General features: G+C 41.9%; 2 pseudogenes across 4 annotated transcripts; one reads left to right on the top strand and one right to left on the bottom strand.

Annotated features, from left to right (window-relative positions):
* Positions 1–5385: 5385 nt before the first annotated feature.
* On the bottom strand, positions 5386–6972 carry LOC309666183 (large ribosomal subunit protein eL43 pseudogene; annotated as a pseudogene). Its single transcript has one exon. The product of its transcript is annotated as a large ribosomal subunit protein eL43 pseudogene (transcript).
* LOC309666176 (GTPase IMAP family member 7 pseudogene) lies at positions 6463–16269 on the top strand (annotated as a pseudogene). 3 transcript variants are annotated; one of them, XR_014268477.1, is made up of 3 exons: positions 6463–6490; positions 8154–8305; positions 14811–16269. The product of XR_014268477.1 is annotated as a GTPase IMAP family member 7 pseudogene (transcript). The 3 variants fall into 3 exon arrangements; XR_014268479.1 differs by lacking the exon at positions 6463–6490 and adding an exon at positions 9121–9380 and having other exon boundaries at positions 7831–8305; XR_014268478.1 differs by lacking the exon at positions 6463–6490 and having other exon boundaries at positions 7831–8305.
* The last annotated feature ends 409 nt before the right edge of the window (positions 16270–16678 follow it).

Raw genomic sequence — 16678 nt, 5'->3', positions numbered from 1 at the left:
TCCCCCCCACATGGTGGTCTCCCTTTTAGGAGCACTGTTTTCTGCGCCACCGCTGGAAGTTTATAACTATAACCAACCGATATCTGAGAAGCAGTGTGGGTAAGCAGGCCAGGGTTCATGATTCGTGCCAGTGGGAGAGTCTGGGGATTTGTTCTCGTTGGGCAAGGCCCAGATATTAGAGTATGATACGATTCCACAATAGGCATCTGACTTCAATAATACTTCCTTATCTTCCCATCTGTAAAGATAATGAGCTCAGAGGGGTAATATTTTTCTCCCCCAAACCATAGATCTTGCTAGTGACAGAATCAAGACCCACCTACGTTTTCACTGTCTGCATTTCGTATGTTAACTGAGAGACCTGGTGCCCATATGCTAATATGAGAGTGTACGACTGAGTCTCATGGAACGAGACAAGTGTCATGGGCTCACAGGAGGCTGCGAAATGCCGCTAAGCCACTCAGACAGAGACAGAAATCCTGCACCGCCAGTGTAGCCTCGGGAGAAGTCCTCCACACCTTTCAATGCATTAAAGCTTGCTTTGTCTTATTTTAAAGGATAATGTCCTCCTCTTCTTATTTTTTTAGATAAAACGATTCTTTTGTGTGAATTTGGTATTCTGTAAAAGTGTGGGCTGGGCTCTTGGTGGTGGGACTGGGACATGATGTAAGGCAGGTGGTCTTATAACTCATTGAGCTCAAAATAGCTTGGCAGTCAGCCTGTTCCCCTTAAGAGTTTAGGAGACCTTAAATGGCACTCCCAGGCCTTGACTCCTTCAGCTTCTCTTTAAAAAAAAAACAACAGTTTTTTGGTTTTTATTTTGGTGCTGTGAATGAAAAATGTTGCTTGCCATATCAGCAAACAAAGGATGCCACGGCCATCAGGCGAGCAGCCCCTACCACCGCCCTCCCCACCCCCATGGTGAGCCCTGAGGGAACTCAGGATGGAGACAAACAGGCCGCCTGCTGCCACGCCCCCAGCCACTGCAGACCCCCAACCGTGTCCCCTGAGGGGACTCAGGATGGCAGAGAGCAGGATACTGGCCCTAGACAGCTAAGGTGCATATCAAAGGAATGACTTCCATGAGCCCAGACTCTTGCATCTTCCCAGATAGAGAAAAGCACTAAATTCATTGACTTGTTGTCTTGATTTTTTTTTTTTTTTGAGTTAACAGTAATCTTTTCAAGTTCTGACTACCTGTTCTTTTTTGCATAATTCCTATACATCCTGGCTACTCTCTTACCTGTTGGGAGTCAAACCACACAACTCATCTCAGAACTTAATGAAGCTCAGGTTCTTTATGTCTTGGCACAGAAATAACTCGGTGAGGGACAAAGTGATGAGTAAGAAGTGGATTTATTAGTATAGGATGCTTGTGAAGGATACAAGGGTCAGGCAAGAGGGGCCTGCCCCGAGAACTAAATGGGCTACATTTTTCTCATCAATGGATAAGTGGGGAGGGGGAGAAGACCACCTTCCTCCTCATTCTTTGAGTAGATGGCAGGCTTACATCATTAGCTCCTCCTTCGCACCAGGTGGGGGAGTTTTTGACCGTATATGGTCCAACTGGGACTGTCACGGCGCTATTCAAATCAGCAGAAGGGTGGTAACATATACTCAAATACGTTAAATCATCTCAGATTTCAATATGGTGAGGGTCTTCCCCTTTGGAATGTCACCTTTCCCGTATATTTCTGTCCTTGGTGTGTGCGGAGGTGCATGTCCTAAGGATCATTATCTTGCTGATGTCGACCAGCAGGATGCAGGCCTCATTTTTTCACTTAACGGCCTGGGGCATATCTCTCTCATGCTTTTATTTATGGCTTTATTGTTAAGCAAGCCTGCTTTGTTTCATGATGTTCTCATTGCTTTCTTGAGTGATAGTTAACTTACAGTTGTCTCCCAACGTTCCCTCTCTATCCTTAATCCCCTAGCGGAATTTCTAAGACTCCCTGTGTAACTATCCTACTCCATCCTCAACAGGAGCAGTCCCTCACAGCCAAGAGGCTGCCTCCTGGGCTTGAAGTGCTCAGAAAGTCAACCGAATAAAACAGAATTCTCAGCTTTTAGGTTGTGCTTTTTTTTTTTCAGTTGACAGTTTTGGTAACCAATCACAAAGCGCCCCAGAGCAAATTTCTCTCCATCTGAACTCTACGAGGAACCACAGCCTTGGTACCAGCAGAGGTCTCTTGTGCCCATCTGCCTCCTCGGAAGGTCCAGATGAATTTGCGTGAGTCTCTCCTGGTTCTCAGATCTCCCAATTATTGACTGATGATCTTGAGTTTTATTTGGTAGTGTCTTTACCTGGCTCCCCAGTTCAAAGATATTGGGGAGTGACCCCTTCTGGATGAAAGATACTAGGGCAGCCGGTTGAAAAACACTGGGATTTGCTCAGTTGGAAGGATACTGAGTGGTCTAGGACGAATGGTTAGGTAAGAGGCTGACCTGACATCTTTCCTCAAATTGGCTATCTTCACAAGAATTTGTCAGGATAAAAGCACACTAGTAAATTTTATCCCCAACAAGCTCAACTTTAAAATGGGAAATAGATTCTCTCAGACAAAAATGAGGGGCATCAGAAAACCAGCCTCCGACTAAAACTCCAGCCAGATTCATGTATGTACAGAGCTCATACTTATAAGTACCTACTGAATTGGAAATTAAAGGAACTCTCACCCTTAAAATGGCTAAGATGGGGCTCTTTTATTGCCTACGAAGTTAAATTAGAAAAGCCGGCTTAATAAAAACATCTTTTCAGTATTCTGACCTTAAAGAAACAAAAGCCCTTCAAGGGGGGACTGGCACTTCTCTTCCTGTGCCTTTGAAATGTCAATGTTCTACCTGATCTTTGGGCGTTTCGGTGTGTGCACCTGTGTGTTGAAGACTTGGTCTTGTTACGGAGTCCAAGCCCGCTCTGCTCGCTGCATGACAGGCCAATAAATCTGAGACGAGGTGTTGAGGCCAGGAATATGGCTTTATTCGGAAAGCCGGCAGACTGAGAAGACGGCAGGCTAGTGTCTCAAAATAAGCATCTTATCGGGGTCTGGATGCCATCTTCTTTTCTAGAATCAGGGAGGGAAGTAAATAAAAAGGCAGAATAGAGAGGGAGAGGTGGGGAGGAAATAAAGAAAAAAGGCCGTCAGTCTTGCAAAACATCTCCTGGAATGGCCAGCTTCGGGGAGGGGATGTAATAATTTCTTCTGTCTTGCAGCCCTTCACAGGTGGGTAGGATTCCCTGAAGCAGCCCATTATGTATGATTATAATCACAAAAGCAACGAAAAGCAAAGGCTAAAGGCAAAGAAACAGATCCAACATGGAGTCAGAACTGGCTCTTTCCTGTTATGGTCTCTGCCATCCAAAAGGTACCCATAGGTGCACATTTAGCAGCCAATCAAATAGACTTGGATTCTGAGCAGTCTTTTGCCTGTGTCAACTTTCAGGGTTGTTTTTTTTTTTTTCCATCGTAACCTTTGTTGCATCAGCCTGTACTTTCTTAGACTATTTTGGGGAATAAACCCTCTGGATCTTTTTTAGGTGCATCCTTTGCACCCTCTTGTGGGGAAGCCTCTTGCATCTTATTGGTCTGAATCACTATTAATATTGTATCTCATTAATGGCCAGATGATGGATCCTTGAAACTGGAAAAACTTCTAAATCGGTAAATTTTTAGAAAGCTCTCATTATAAACAGATGTTTTCTTGGTGAAACCGCACACCTCAATTGGGACTCGAACCCACAATCTTCCAACTGAAACTGCACAACTCATCTCAGGACTTAATGAAGCTCAGGTTCTTCATGTCTCGGTGCAGCAGGAATTCAGCAAGAAACAATGTGACAGGTAAGAACTAAATTTATTAATATAGGACCCTCGTGAAGGATACAAGTGGGCAAGCAAGAGGGCTCTGCCCCGAGAACTAAATGGGCTACATTTTTATAACCAAAGGAAAAGTGAGGAGGGAGAGAAGACCACCTTCTTCCTCATTCTTTGAGTAGATGTCATGCTTACATCATTAGCTCCTCTTTCACGTTGGGCAGGGGTGTTTTTGACCCTATACGATCAAACTAGGAATGTCATGGCGCTATTCAGATCAGCAGAAGTGTGACAACATATACTCAAATATGTTAAGTCATCTCAGGTTTCAGTATAATGAGGGTCTTCTGCTTTGGAATGTCACCTTTCCCTTATATTCCTGTCCTTGTGTTACCAAACCCAGGTTCAGCTGCTAGCCGCTCAGGAGCCAATAATGTAAAAGGCAAGTGTCAGTAGAAAGGAAAAGTGTTTTAATCAGAAAAACTGGCAATCTGGAGAGAAGGTGGACTCATGTCCAGAAACCAATTCCGAAGACTCTGCTCAGCCATGACAGTTTTTAAAGGGAAAAATGGGGGACAAGAATCTCAGTGAATCATCAAAGCAAGAAGTTGGGTTCTGCATCCTTCTCCATTGTGTGCAGGCTGGCTGGCTCTCTCTTTAGATATTATCTTGCCTCTGTGATCTGCCTGCAGGATTGCCTAGGGGGCTACTGGGGGCAGAGAGCTGGTCATTCCTTAACTACTTAATTCTTCATTCTTCATTTAATCTAGGAAAAGGATCAACAGGTTAGACGAGGCACAGCGTGCATTCAGGAGAGCTCAAGTCAGGAGTTAGGTTAAATTGCCTAGTGATCTCATTCCTATAATTAGGTTATTTTAAGGTTAGAGGGGAATAGAAATGGGCAAACAAGAAAGCGGCAAAAGAGCTGCTTTCAATTCCCCACTGTTAAAGATCACTCCATTTCTATGGGGTTAGGGGCAAAGATTCATCTTCTATAACTTCATGCTGACATAGGGTGCCATCTTCTCAGAGTGGAAGATGTTGACATGATGGGTCTGTAGCACCTCTTTGCTGACAATTTTAGTTGCCTGTTTACATATATGAGCAGAAAAGCTACAATTCTTTGTCTGCCCACAAAGATATAGATTATTATGAGCAATAATGTTAATCGCATTCTCTTGAGGGCAGTTCCTGGAATTGTGCTGGTCCTAGATTCAGTACTGCTCAAGATGGAGCAGCTTATGTCATGGCTACAGTCTGGTTGGGGTGGGGGCACTTCAGGGTTCTGCGTTCTGCTCTGTTCCACTTGGTCCTAAGGATCAGTATCTTGCTGACCTTGAATATCTTGTGCTTTTATATATGGCTTTATTGTTAAGCAAGCCTGCTTTGTTTCATGATGTTCCAATAGCTTTCCTGAGTGATCATTAACTTAGAGTGGTCTCCCAAAGTTGCCTAAAGTTCCTTCTCCATCTAAAATCCCCTAGTGGCATTTCTAAAACTACCTGTGTAACTATCCTACTCTATCCCTATCACTGGTATTTAAAAATGGGTAAGTAAAATGAATGTTAATAAGATTAAAGGAAAAGGTTTTGATAGAACATGACCTACGGTTGGATGGTCCAAAAGGACCCCCCCCAACTGGTCCCCAACATTAAAAGGCCCCAATCAAATCCACTCTATTTACCCCAGTTTAAAATAAATAAATATGTATATCTATACTATATCTCTCTATATAAAGGGCAGAAGGAAACTTACACTGAGATACCTGAACAACGATTACCTGAGGCAGCAGTTAGGCCAGTTAGTCAAGTTTAAAGATTGACAACAGGGCCTGGGTCCCTTGGCTCAACTCCTCTCTGGGGACCCAGAGTCTTTTTATTTTTAATTAATTAATTTTTGGTTGCATTGGTTCTTCATTGCTGTGCGCGGGCTTTCTCTAGTTGTGGTGAGCGGGGGCTACTCTTCGTTGCAGTGCGCAGGCTTCTCATTGCGGCGGCTTCTCTTGTTGCGGAGCGCGGGCCCTAGGCGCACGCGGGGCAGTAGTTGTGGCGCAGGGGCTTAGTTGCTCCGTGGCATGTGGGATCTTCCCGGACCGGGGCTCGAACCTGTGCCCCTGCGTTGGCAGGCAGATTCTTAACCACTGCACCACCAGGGAAGTCCCTGGGGACCCAGAGTCTTTTATACAAAATAGATTAAATGGTTGGGGATAAAAAGAAAAAAAAACTTCTAGGAGTCCTTGTAAGAACAAGCCTTGTTTTTTGTTTTTGTTGTTGTTGTTACGTAAATGAACCCATTTATTGTAGGCTAGCAATGTTTCAAATGGTGGCGCTTCTACTGGTCCTTCAATTCCTTCCGTCTTCTGATGGCTGACTTGACTGTGACGGCAGAAGTGGTGTCGTAGGTCCAGGCACCACCAGCTACGGTTTTCATGCGGGAACCACAGTGCGAAATGCCCACAGCTCGTCTCTTCATCTCGATTTTGAGCAGAAGGAGCAAGAGTACTTGGCGTGCTGGCTGATTTCAATTGTCTTCACCATTTTCCGGAGGGAGGCACCATAATGGGTCCCGTATTTACCCACCATTCTGACCTTCTTGGTGCATTTAGCCATGTCGCCACCACCTAGGTCTGAGCCCAGAGAGGAGAAGACCTGTTGATTGGCTCCTAATGGAAACTAAAGGTAAAGGTATAAAATGATAACATTGAGATGAAAGTTAATAAAAATTGGTATATGTAAATAGGCTTTATATAAGATGGTTACATCTCTTTTGTTTAGTTATATTGTAGGATAGACATGTTTCACAGGGGATCACTTCCCTTGTGTGGCATTATAAGACAGGGCTTAGGGACCTGCCCCTCAGGAAATATTTATTAAACCAACTAAAGGAAACTGATAGTGTTACCTGGGACTGTACAACATAAAGGAAAACTAAGAACTAATATTCGGGGGCTAATAACAGTGACAATAGAGATTTGCTCTTGGTCTAACCTGTGCACTTAAAAGAGGGTCTTTATTGAGTACCTACCGTAGGCAAGCTTTTGAAGGCATGATAAATTAAACCCTAAAGTTCTAAAACACAGAACTCTTAAATTTCAGTTTCGTTGAAAATCTTCTCACTGATATAGAAAAGCAAATTAAAGAAAATACAGTTAGGCAAATGCATTTTTAATAGCATTTACGTGACAGATGATTTCTATTACTGAAGCAAACTTGGGTCCGCTCACGCGCACAGAGTGAAGCCGATCGACTGACACTGGATTGTGCTGGAGAAAAGCGCCGTGTCGATTGTAAAGATGCCAGTACCAGGCTCCTCTCTTATGTCTTGGGAGTGGTCCCTCAGAGCTAGCTGAGGGGCTGCCTCCGGGGCCTCAAGTCCTCAGAAAGTCTGCTGAATAAAAGAGAATTCTCAACTTTTCGGTTGTGCACTTTTTTCAGTTGACAGTGTTGTGTAAATTGTTGACAAAAGCTAGAGTCTCCAGACAATTTCAAAGCTAAACTCCTGAGAAAGCCACAACTTCTCTCATCACTGAGACTTTCATGGTCCACCTGGGCCAGACGTGTGGGCAGGGAATGCGGAAGAGCACATTCTAGTCAATTTGCACCGCTCAGACCATGTAATGCAGGAGGGGAGTCTTTAGGCCGTTAGGAGGAACAGAAAGCAGGCAGGGGAAAAGGTAGAGGAAAAGAGAAAGGTGATAGACTAGATTCCTAGAGCTGCTCTAACAGATTATTACAAACTATGAAGCTTCAAAGCAGAGACATTTATTGCTGCAGAGTTCCGGGAGTTCACACTCAAAATGCTGGCAAAGCCATGCTCTCTGAAGGCTCCAGGGGGGCATCCTCCCTTGTGTTTTCCCAGCTGCTGGTGGTTGCTGGCAATCCTCGGCGTTCCTTGGCTTGTAGCTGCATCACTCCAGTCTCTTTCCTCTTGCATTTTACTATAAGCAGCAAGGAGAAAGCAGGCTGCACCTTCCACACTGTACTTAGAAATCTCTTCAGCTGAATATTCAAGTTCATCACTTACAAGTTCTACTCTCCACCCAGCAATAGACTGGCGCTATCCCTAGGATACACCAAGCCACGTGTCTGACTTCTTTCTTCCCCGAAGAGCCCTGCAGTCTCCCAGTGCACCCAGGAATGATGATCAGACACTGTGACTGGCTTTCTGGGCAAGATTTAGGTCATTTACTAAGGGCCTTTTGGATCCACCACAATAACCGCAAACAACAAGTATAACTTTGGCAATGTTGGTGTGATAACAGGCACACGGAGAAAAAGCTTTCAACTTGTCAAAGCTGAAGCACCCACCAAATTATGGGGCAATATTTCTGTCTCTTTAAAGGCAAACAGTTCCTTCACTGGCTCCACCCAATCTGCTTCCTGGCTCAGAGGTGTCAGAGGGTGCAAACATTTTCCCCTCATAGTTAAAGCAAAAGCACGGGCTCAAACAGCTTCTTTGGAGAAAACTTGACAACTCATCAACTCCTTCAAAAGGTGAGCCTGGCTGAGAAGAGGCCCCAGAGGATAGAGCTGCGAGGGGCAGTAGGATACAGGGAGTCCGCGCGGGGGTGGAGTGTGGCCCGAGAGGGGACCAGGTGGTGTGCAGGCAACGCAGGAAGGAGGATGCTGCCAGAGTGCTGGTGGTGGAGGGGAGAGAGGGGAGGAAAGACGTTTATGAGCATAATGTCCATACACCTCATATTCAACAGGACAAACCGTAGCTGAAAACTGCACCGTCTGTCTAGTTGCTGTTGTGATGGACATTGAGTACCACTTGATAACCCAGAGTTTTCCCTTAATAGGAAATGAGTGTCCGCAAGGCAGCTCTTTAGAGCTGGAAGGCAATTCAGAGGCCACCCAGTCTAAACCCCTGTTTCTTGTTTTTAGTTTAATTTTTATTTTATATTGGAGTAGAGTTGATTTGCAATGTTGTGTAACTTTCAGGTATACAGCTCAGTGATTCTGTTATACGTATACGTATATCCATTCTTTTTCAGATTCTTTTCCCATATAGGTTATTACAGAATATTGAGTAGAGTTCCCTGTGCTATACAGTAGGCCCTTGTTGATTTTCCTGAAAGAGGATCAGAACCCCTGAGAGCATGGTGACTCTCCAGGGATTACCCAGGTCACTAATGACACAGGAAATCTAGAATTCACTTTGAATTCTTTCCGACACTTCACAGAGAGAAGCTGTGTCCCTAATAGGGTGACATATGAGTTGCGGAGCAAGTGCTATGCAGAGAGGATTAGCTATTCTAAAAAAAACATGTATGTGAGACCCCCCTCCTTGCCTTCCCTAATTATAGGCTTGCTAACCAGTTCACCATTCGGGAAAGAGTGTGAACTGTCTTCCCCTCATCTGCCTCTGACCTGATGTAGACTACAGAACGACGGGTCCGAGAAGGAACAAGAAGAGGCCTTAGTGTGCAGTGCTTAAGAGTGAGCGTGGTAGTCAGACAGCCTTTGAATTGGACCCCTCTCTGTTCAACACCTATTAGCACAATGACCTTGGGCAAGTGTCTCAGAATTCTTGAGCCACATCAGTCTCCTCATTTAAAAAACTCAGGTAATAAAGTTAGCTTCCTTGCAGGTTAGTTTTGTGAGTAAGTGAGAGACAACTGATCATTGAACAACACAGATTTGAATTGTGCGGGTCCACTTATATGTGGATTTTTTTCAATAAATGCCCATTCAACTCTCCATATCCCTGGTTGTACATTGGCAGATTGAACCAAACAGGATGGAAATTTCCATCCAAGGTAGGTTGAATCTGCCAATATGAAAACCCGATATGGAGGGCCAACTGTACTAGCCATTTTACATGAGATATTTGAGCATCTGCAGATTTTGGAACATGTTGGGGTCTTGGAATCAATCCCCCCTCCATATTGATATGGAGGGATGACTGTAATATACAAAACATATTTATTAGTGTGCTTGGTATACAGTATACATTCAGTAGCGGTTACACTACACCCAGGTTATTTTTTTTATTGTGGAATTTTTTTTAACTTATTGAAAGATAAAGGGAATAATATAAGGAACTTCCGTGTACCTATACCAAGCTTCAACAATTATCAGTTTATGCCAGTCCTGTTTCATTTATATACTCACCACTCCCCAGCCACCCCAGATTACTTTGAAGCAAATGTCAGACCTTGTGTCACTTTATCAGTAAATATTTGAGTATGTATGTCTGAAAGATAAAGACCATTTTAAAAAATTACCATAATCAGACTTCAAAAAGCAATGAGAATTTCTAGAAAATTACCAGTTATATTCACATTGCCCTGATTGTCTCATAATTTTAAAAATTGTTTGAAGTTGCACCCAAATGAGGTCCATAAATTGCAATTCATTGATATCTCTTAAATTTAACTTAACACATAGGTTTCTACCTTCCTTGTTTCTTGCTGTAAAATTTCTTTAAGAAAGGGGAAGTCTTTTGTCCAACAGAATTGGAAGTGTACACTTTGTTGATTACACCCCAAAATGTCACTTGTCATGCTCTTCTAGTTCCAGTGTTTTGTGTGCACTCTGTTTAGGGAGAAGCTTGGTCAGATTAAAGCTTGGCTGGTGTTTTGGTGGGAGTACTTCACAGGTGCAGTTGTTAACGTCAATCAGAAGGCACTTAATGTTTGGTTGTCTCAGATATTAATGATTACCTTGAGTGTACGTTTCCTTAAGGGTCACAAATTATGATATTCTAATTCTATCATTCTTTCTTCATTTATTAGATGGAATAATCCTATAAAAAGAAACTTCCCCTCAACAATTCTTTCATTTCCACGAGGCACAGTTATATAAGAAAGACAAGATAAATGCTTCGTTCTTTCCCTTTGTCAACGTTCAGAATGACATACTCCTAACATACTCCAAAGCGAACAACTGACTTCTTCTAAGAAGATGGCATTGCTATGAACACATAGATTTTAACTTATTTGATATATTTCAATCCCTTGGGATCATTATTCTTATTGATGCTCAAACTGTCTCATCTTTGTCCCGTGGGGGATCATCTTCAAGTTGGCTCTTAAGTCCTTTTGATGCGATCCTAGTAATTTTTTTCATAGCATCCTTGCTGTCTAGTATGACAAGATGGTCTATGCTCAACTCGTACGTTGCCTGGCGCAGACCTGGAATCCATGCTTTCTCCTGAGAGCCCTGAATTTCTGGCGGGAAATGGCATTTGAAGGTTACAATCTGCACGAAGGGTCCTCACTGTTACTGAGCTCATCATTGTTTTTATGCCTTTTCAATGGATTTCAAAACTATAGAAACACACACACGCACATACACACAACTAAGAATAGGATTCCCAAAAACAATTTTTTGCAGGGTTTTTTGGGGGGGGTGGTGCTTAACTATATCCTACTGGGGATGGACAAAGAAATTACTGCATTGTCAAGTCTCTAGGACCAATTTTTTTGTGGTTTATCCACCACACAAAATACAATCTGGCTAGTTTGTTTCATTTGCTTTGGATTTTTACTAGTATTTTGAAATATAATTTTTGCTGTATAACATATGCTTTCAAGATCAAGTCTATGAAATCTAAGTATATCCAAAGTAGTCTAGTTCCCAGCTTCTATCCCCAGCTTCCCTCCACCCTGTTTCTTCCATCCCCATATACGTAACTTTTTTGTCTGCTTTCTTTTCCGATTATCCTGCCATTGTTTTTACGTATGAATGAAAAAATATACATATTACATTTTATATATGTAGGCCCCAGTCCTCCTTGTTAGAGAAATGATAGTAAACTCTACATTATTTTTTTCACTTGGCTTTTTTTGCTTAATGATATATCCTGGAGATGTCTCCATACCTGGATATAAAGATATATCTCATTCCGTTTTACAGTTGGCTAGTACTGCACTGCGTGAATATACCTTAGTTTATTCAACCAGGCCCATACTGATGGGCATTTGATAGGTTTTTGGTCTTCTGCTATTTCAAATAGCGGTGCAGTAAACAGCCTTCTGCATAATTTGTTTCTGTATTTTTGTCAGTGTACCTTTGGGATAAATCGCAAAATTGAGGTTGATAATCAAAGGGTAAATGCACATGTACTTTTGCAAGATATTGCTAACTTCTCCTCTAGATGTTTTAGACTGCTTTTCCATTCGCACTAGCCATGTGGGAGAGCACCTGTTTCCCCTACACCTTTTACCAATATATTATGCCAGCAAACTTTTGGATTTTTGCCAAACCTGTAGGTGAGAAATAGTATCTTAGTGTAATATTAAATAATTAATTTAATTTTTCTATGTTTTGATATATTTTTCTCTATTACGAGTGAATGTTAATCTCTTTTTATATATTCAAAGGATATTTACATTTTTTTCTTTGAACTGTTTATTTATATCTTTCTCCATTTTTTATCGAGTTGCTGGTCTTTTGTTTCTCTACTTTTAGATATTCTTTGTTTATTTTTTAATTTTGTAATTCAAGTATAGTTGATTTACAATACTGTGTTAGTTTTAGGTGTACAGCAAAGTAATTCAGTTACATATTTTGTTTTTCTGATTCTCTTGCATTATAGGTTATTAAAGATATTGAATATAGTTCCCTGTGCTATACAGTAAATCCTTGTTGCTTTTGTATTTTATATATAGTGGTATGTATCCATAAATCCCATACTCCTAATTTATCCCTCTTCCTCCACTTTCCCCTTTGGTAATCAGAAGTTTGTTTTCTATGTGTGTGAGTCTGTTTCTGTTTTGTAAATAAGTTTATTTGTATTTTTTTTAGATGCCACATGTAAGTGATACCATATGATATTTGTCTTTCCTTGTGTGACTTACTTCTCTCAATATGATAATCTCTAGGCCCATCCATGTAGCTGCAAATGGCATTATTTCATTTTATTTATGGCTGAGTAATATTCCATTGTATATATGTACCACATCTTCTTTATCCATTCATCTGTCAGTGGACATTTAGGTTGTTTCCATGTCTTGGCTATTGTAAATGGTGCTGCTGAGAACATAGGGGCGCATGTATCTTTTCAAATCAGAGTTTTGTCCAGATATGTGCCCAGGAGTGGGATTGCTGGATCCTCTGGTGACTCTATTTTTAGTTTTTTGTGGATCCCCCATACTGTTCTCCATAGCGGCTGCACCAAATTACATTCCTACCAGCAGTGTGGGAAGGTCCCCTTCTCTCCACATTTTCTCCAGCATTTATTGTTTGTAGACTTTTTGATCATGGCCATTCTGACTGCTCTGAGGTGATACATCATTGTAGCTTTGATTTGCATTTCTTCAATGTTTAGTGATGCTGAGCATCTTTTCATGTGGTTGTTGGCCATCTGTATAGATATTCTTTGTGTAAAAGGAAAATTGCCCCTTGCCCCTCTTTTATAGAAGTTGGAAAAAAGAATTTTCCCCTAGTTTGACATTTGTGTTTTAATTTGTGTATGGATTGTTTATTTGTTTGTTTGCCTCACATTATCTTTTTGATTTTTATGTAATCAAATTTAGGAGTCTTTTTCCTTACTCAATTTCAAATCTTAGAAATATTTTCCCCACCCCCAGGTTACAAAGATTTATCCATGTTTCTTCTATTATCATATGGATTTTTTTTACATTTAAATTTCTAATCTATTTGGAATTTGAATGGCATCAGGAAGTGGATGCAGTTTTATCTTTTTCTGTATTGTTATCTCAGTGTTGCTTATTAGTCCATCTTTTTTCCCATTGATGTGAGATGCTGCCTTATTGAATATAAATATAACATGATATAATTGAATTGAATATAAATGAATATAGTGTGATCAGTTTGGTCTACTCCTGAATCTTCTGTTTTTGTTTCACTGTTCTCTCTATTCGTGCACCAACATCATACTGCTTTCATTATAGGAACTATAATGTTCTACTATCTGGTAGAGCTAGTCTTCCCTCATTTTTCTTTTCTTGATTGCCAAGGCTAATTTTCTGTTTTCTTCATCCAAATGAACTTCATAATCAACTATTTTAGTTGCATGAAAAAAAAGCGATGAAAAAAAATTTTAATATATATTTATGTAAAATCATGTTAAAGAAGTATCTATTCATTTAAATTTTATGATTTAAACATGAATCAGTGTTGGGCTTCCCTGGTGGCACAGTGGTTAAGAATCCGCCTGCCAATGCAGGGAACACGGGTTCAAGCCCTGGTATGGGAAGATCGCACATGTCGTGGAGCAGCTAAGCCCATGCACCACAACTACTGAGCCTGCGCTCTAGAGCCCGTGAGCCACAACTACTGAAGCCTGAGTGCCTAGAACCCATGCTCTGCAACAAGAGAAGCAACTGCAATGAGAAGCCTGCACACCGCAATGAAAAATAGCCTCTGGTCACCGCAACTAGAGAACGCCTGTGTGCAGCAAGGAAGACCCAATGCAGGCAAAAATAAATACATACATAAATAAATTTATAAAAAAAAAAGAACATGAATCAGTGTTGAATTTGGCCAAATGTCTTTTTTGCACCTAGTTCCTTTTCTTCTTAACCTATTAATGGGATGTGTTACAACAATTTCCTCATGTTGAACCACCCTAGTATTTCTGAAACAGTAATACTTAATCAAGGTGTATTGCTTTTTAGTGTCTAATAATTTATTTAGGATTTTTGAATCAATATTCACACATGAGACATGTGTATCGCTTTATTTGTTGGTGAAATCGTGGTTAGCTTTTAGGATCAACATTACACTTGCTTCATAGAAAGAACTGAACGTTTTCCTCTCCTTTTATGTGATCAGGAATTGTTTAAGTAGCACAGAGATTATCAGATCTTCAAAGGTTTCAATTAATTCCATGTGAAATCATCTGGACATGACTCTTGTGGGGATACTCTTTAAGTACTTTGTTATTTCTTCCACAGCAATTGAGCTGTTTATGCATAATAGAATATTACACATTTTCAGGGAGGAAGAGAAAGAAAAAAAAAGAGAGTTGGGAATGGTTCTCACTTGCCCAAATTGACCCTTTTTCCCTCTCCTTCCTTTTCTTAAGATCTTGTGGGTACCTAAGCCCCAAGGCCTCTTGATATAAACATGGCTGATGCCCAGGACAACGCTCTGAGGGTCGTGCTGGTCGGGAAGACCGGAAGTGGGAAAAGTGCCACAGGAAACACCATCCTCGGGGGAAACGTATTCAAGTCTAGGCTTGCTGCCCAGGCTGTTACCAAAACTTGTCAGAAAGCATCCCGGAAATGGGAGGGGAGAGACCTTCTCGTTGTTGACACCCCAGGGCTCTTCGACACCAAGGAGAGCCTGAGCACCACCTGCATGGAAATCAGCCACTGTGTCCTCGCCTCCTGCCCCGGCCCTCACGCCATCATCTTGGTCATGCAGCTGGGCCGCTACACGGAGGAAGAGCAGAAAACCGTGGCGTTGATCAAGGCTGTGTTTGGGGAAGCAGCCATGAAGCACATGATCATCTTGTTCACCCGCAAAGAGGAGTTGGAGGACCACAGCCTAAGCGACTTTGTGCGGGGTGCGGATGTAAAGCTACGAAGCATCCTCGAGGAGTGTGGAGACCGCTGCTGCGCCTTCAGTAACAGGAGTACAGACCAGGCTGAGAAGGAAGCTCAGGTGCGGGAGCTGGTGGAGCTGATAGACAAGATGGTGCAGAACAACCAGGGGGCTTACTTTTCCGACGCCATATACAAGGACACGGAGGAAAAGCTGAGAAAGCGGGAGGAAGTCTTGAAGAAAATCTACGCTGATCAGTTAGAAAAGGAAATTAAACTACTTCACAAGGACTATGCCCATAGACCACAGGAAGAAAAGGAGGAACAAATAAAATTGCTAATGAAGAAGCATGATGAACGAATGAAAAACATAAGGGAAGAAGCCAAGGAGAATTTATTTCAAATTGTTTTCAATGGGATTAGAAATATGCTTTCAAAAGTATGGCAAATGTTTTGGAACTAGTGTAAATTGTGTTTTTACTTCTCAATTTACTATAACTTGTTAATATGGTAGTTTGCATTTTCCAAAGAGGGCTAAAACCATATCTTCTTTCTGACTTCTTCTTACAATCTGACCTTGTTACTCTTTCCATTGAGTTATGGGTCTATGTCCCCTGCCTTGAAATCGGATGGACTTTGTGACTGCTTCGATAAATTCTGGGTGTTTGAAGCAACACCATGTGACTTCCAAGGTTAGAAAAGGAAAATGCCTCCTTGCTGTCTCGGGCTGCTTGCCCTTGGAATTTGGCCACCATGTTGTGAGGAAGCCCAAGTCACCCGCATGAAGAGGACTTGAAGTCACTGGCCCACTCCCCTGGCTGATATTTCAGCTGCCCGCCAAAAGCAGCTTGCCAGCCATGAAAGCGAGGCAACACCAAAGTGCATTCTCCAGTTGCCTACTGATGAAGCTGCAAAGAGCAAACGTGAGCCATCCCCACGGGGTCCTGCCCAAATTGCAGATTCATGAGAAAAATAAATGATTGTTGTTGTTTTAAACCACTAAGTTTTGGGATGGTTTGTTATGCAGTGAGAGCTAACCAGAATGAAATATCTTCCCAGCACATTCCCCACGACTCCCAGCTCCCCGCTGTCCTTCTACACGATGCCAGTGAATGTAAGAGGTTATGAAATTGACATAAGCAGGCAATGATCTATTTCAGAGAGTTCAAAGAGTCAATTTAGGAAACTTCAAAGAAGAAACCCTGCATACGTTAAGTGTCAGCACCACTGATAATGTGTCTTATTTCAATCCACATCTATGAGTACTTTGTTAGTGAAGCATCAGGCTTCTCTGGCACCATTACTCGGTGGTTCATGGAGATGTGGAGGTTGATAAATCCTCTTATTGTTATTTTCTCTCTCTCTTTTTTTTAAAGGTACCATCCTAACTTAAAATGTCCCTGCTGTA

This window comes from Balaenoptera physalus (assembly GCF_965194825.1).
Source record: "Balaenoptera physalus genome assembly, chromosome: 8".
Lineage (NCBI taxonomy): Eukaryota > Metazoa > Chordata > Mammalia > Artiodactyla > Balaenopteridae > Balaenoptera > Balaenoptera physalus.
The sequence above is the reverse complement of the archived record's forward strand: the minus strand, read 5'-3'. Positions and strand labels throughout refer to the sequence as shown.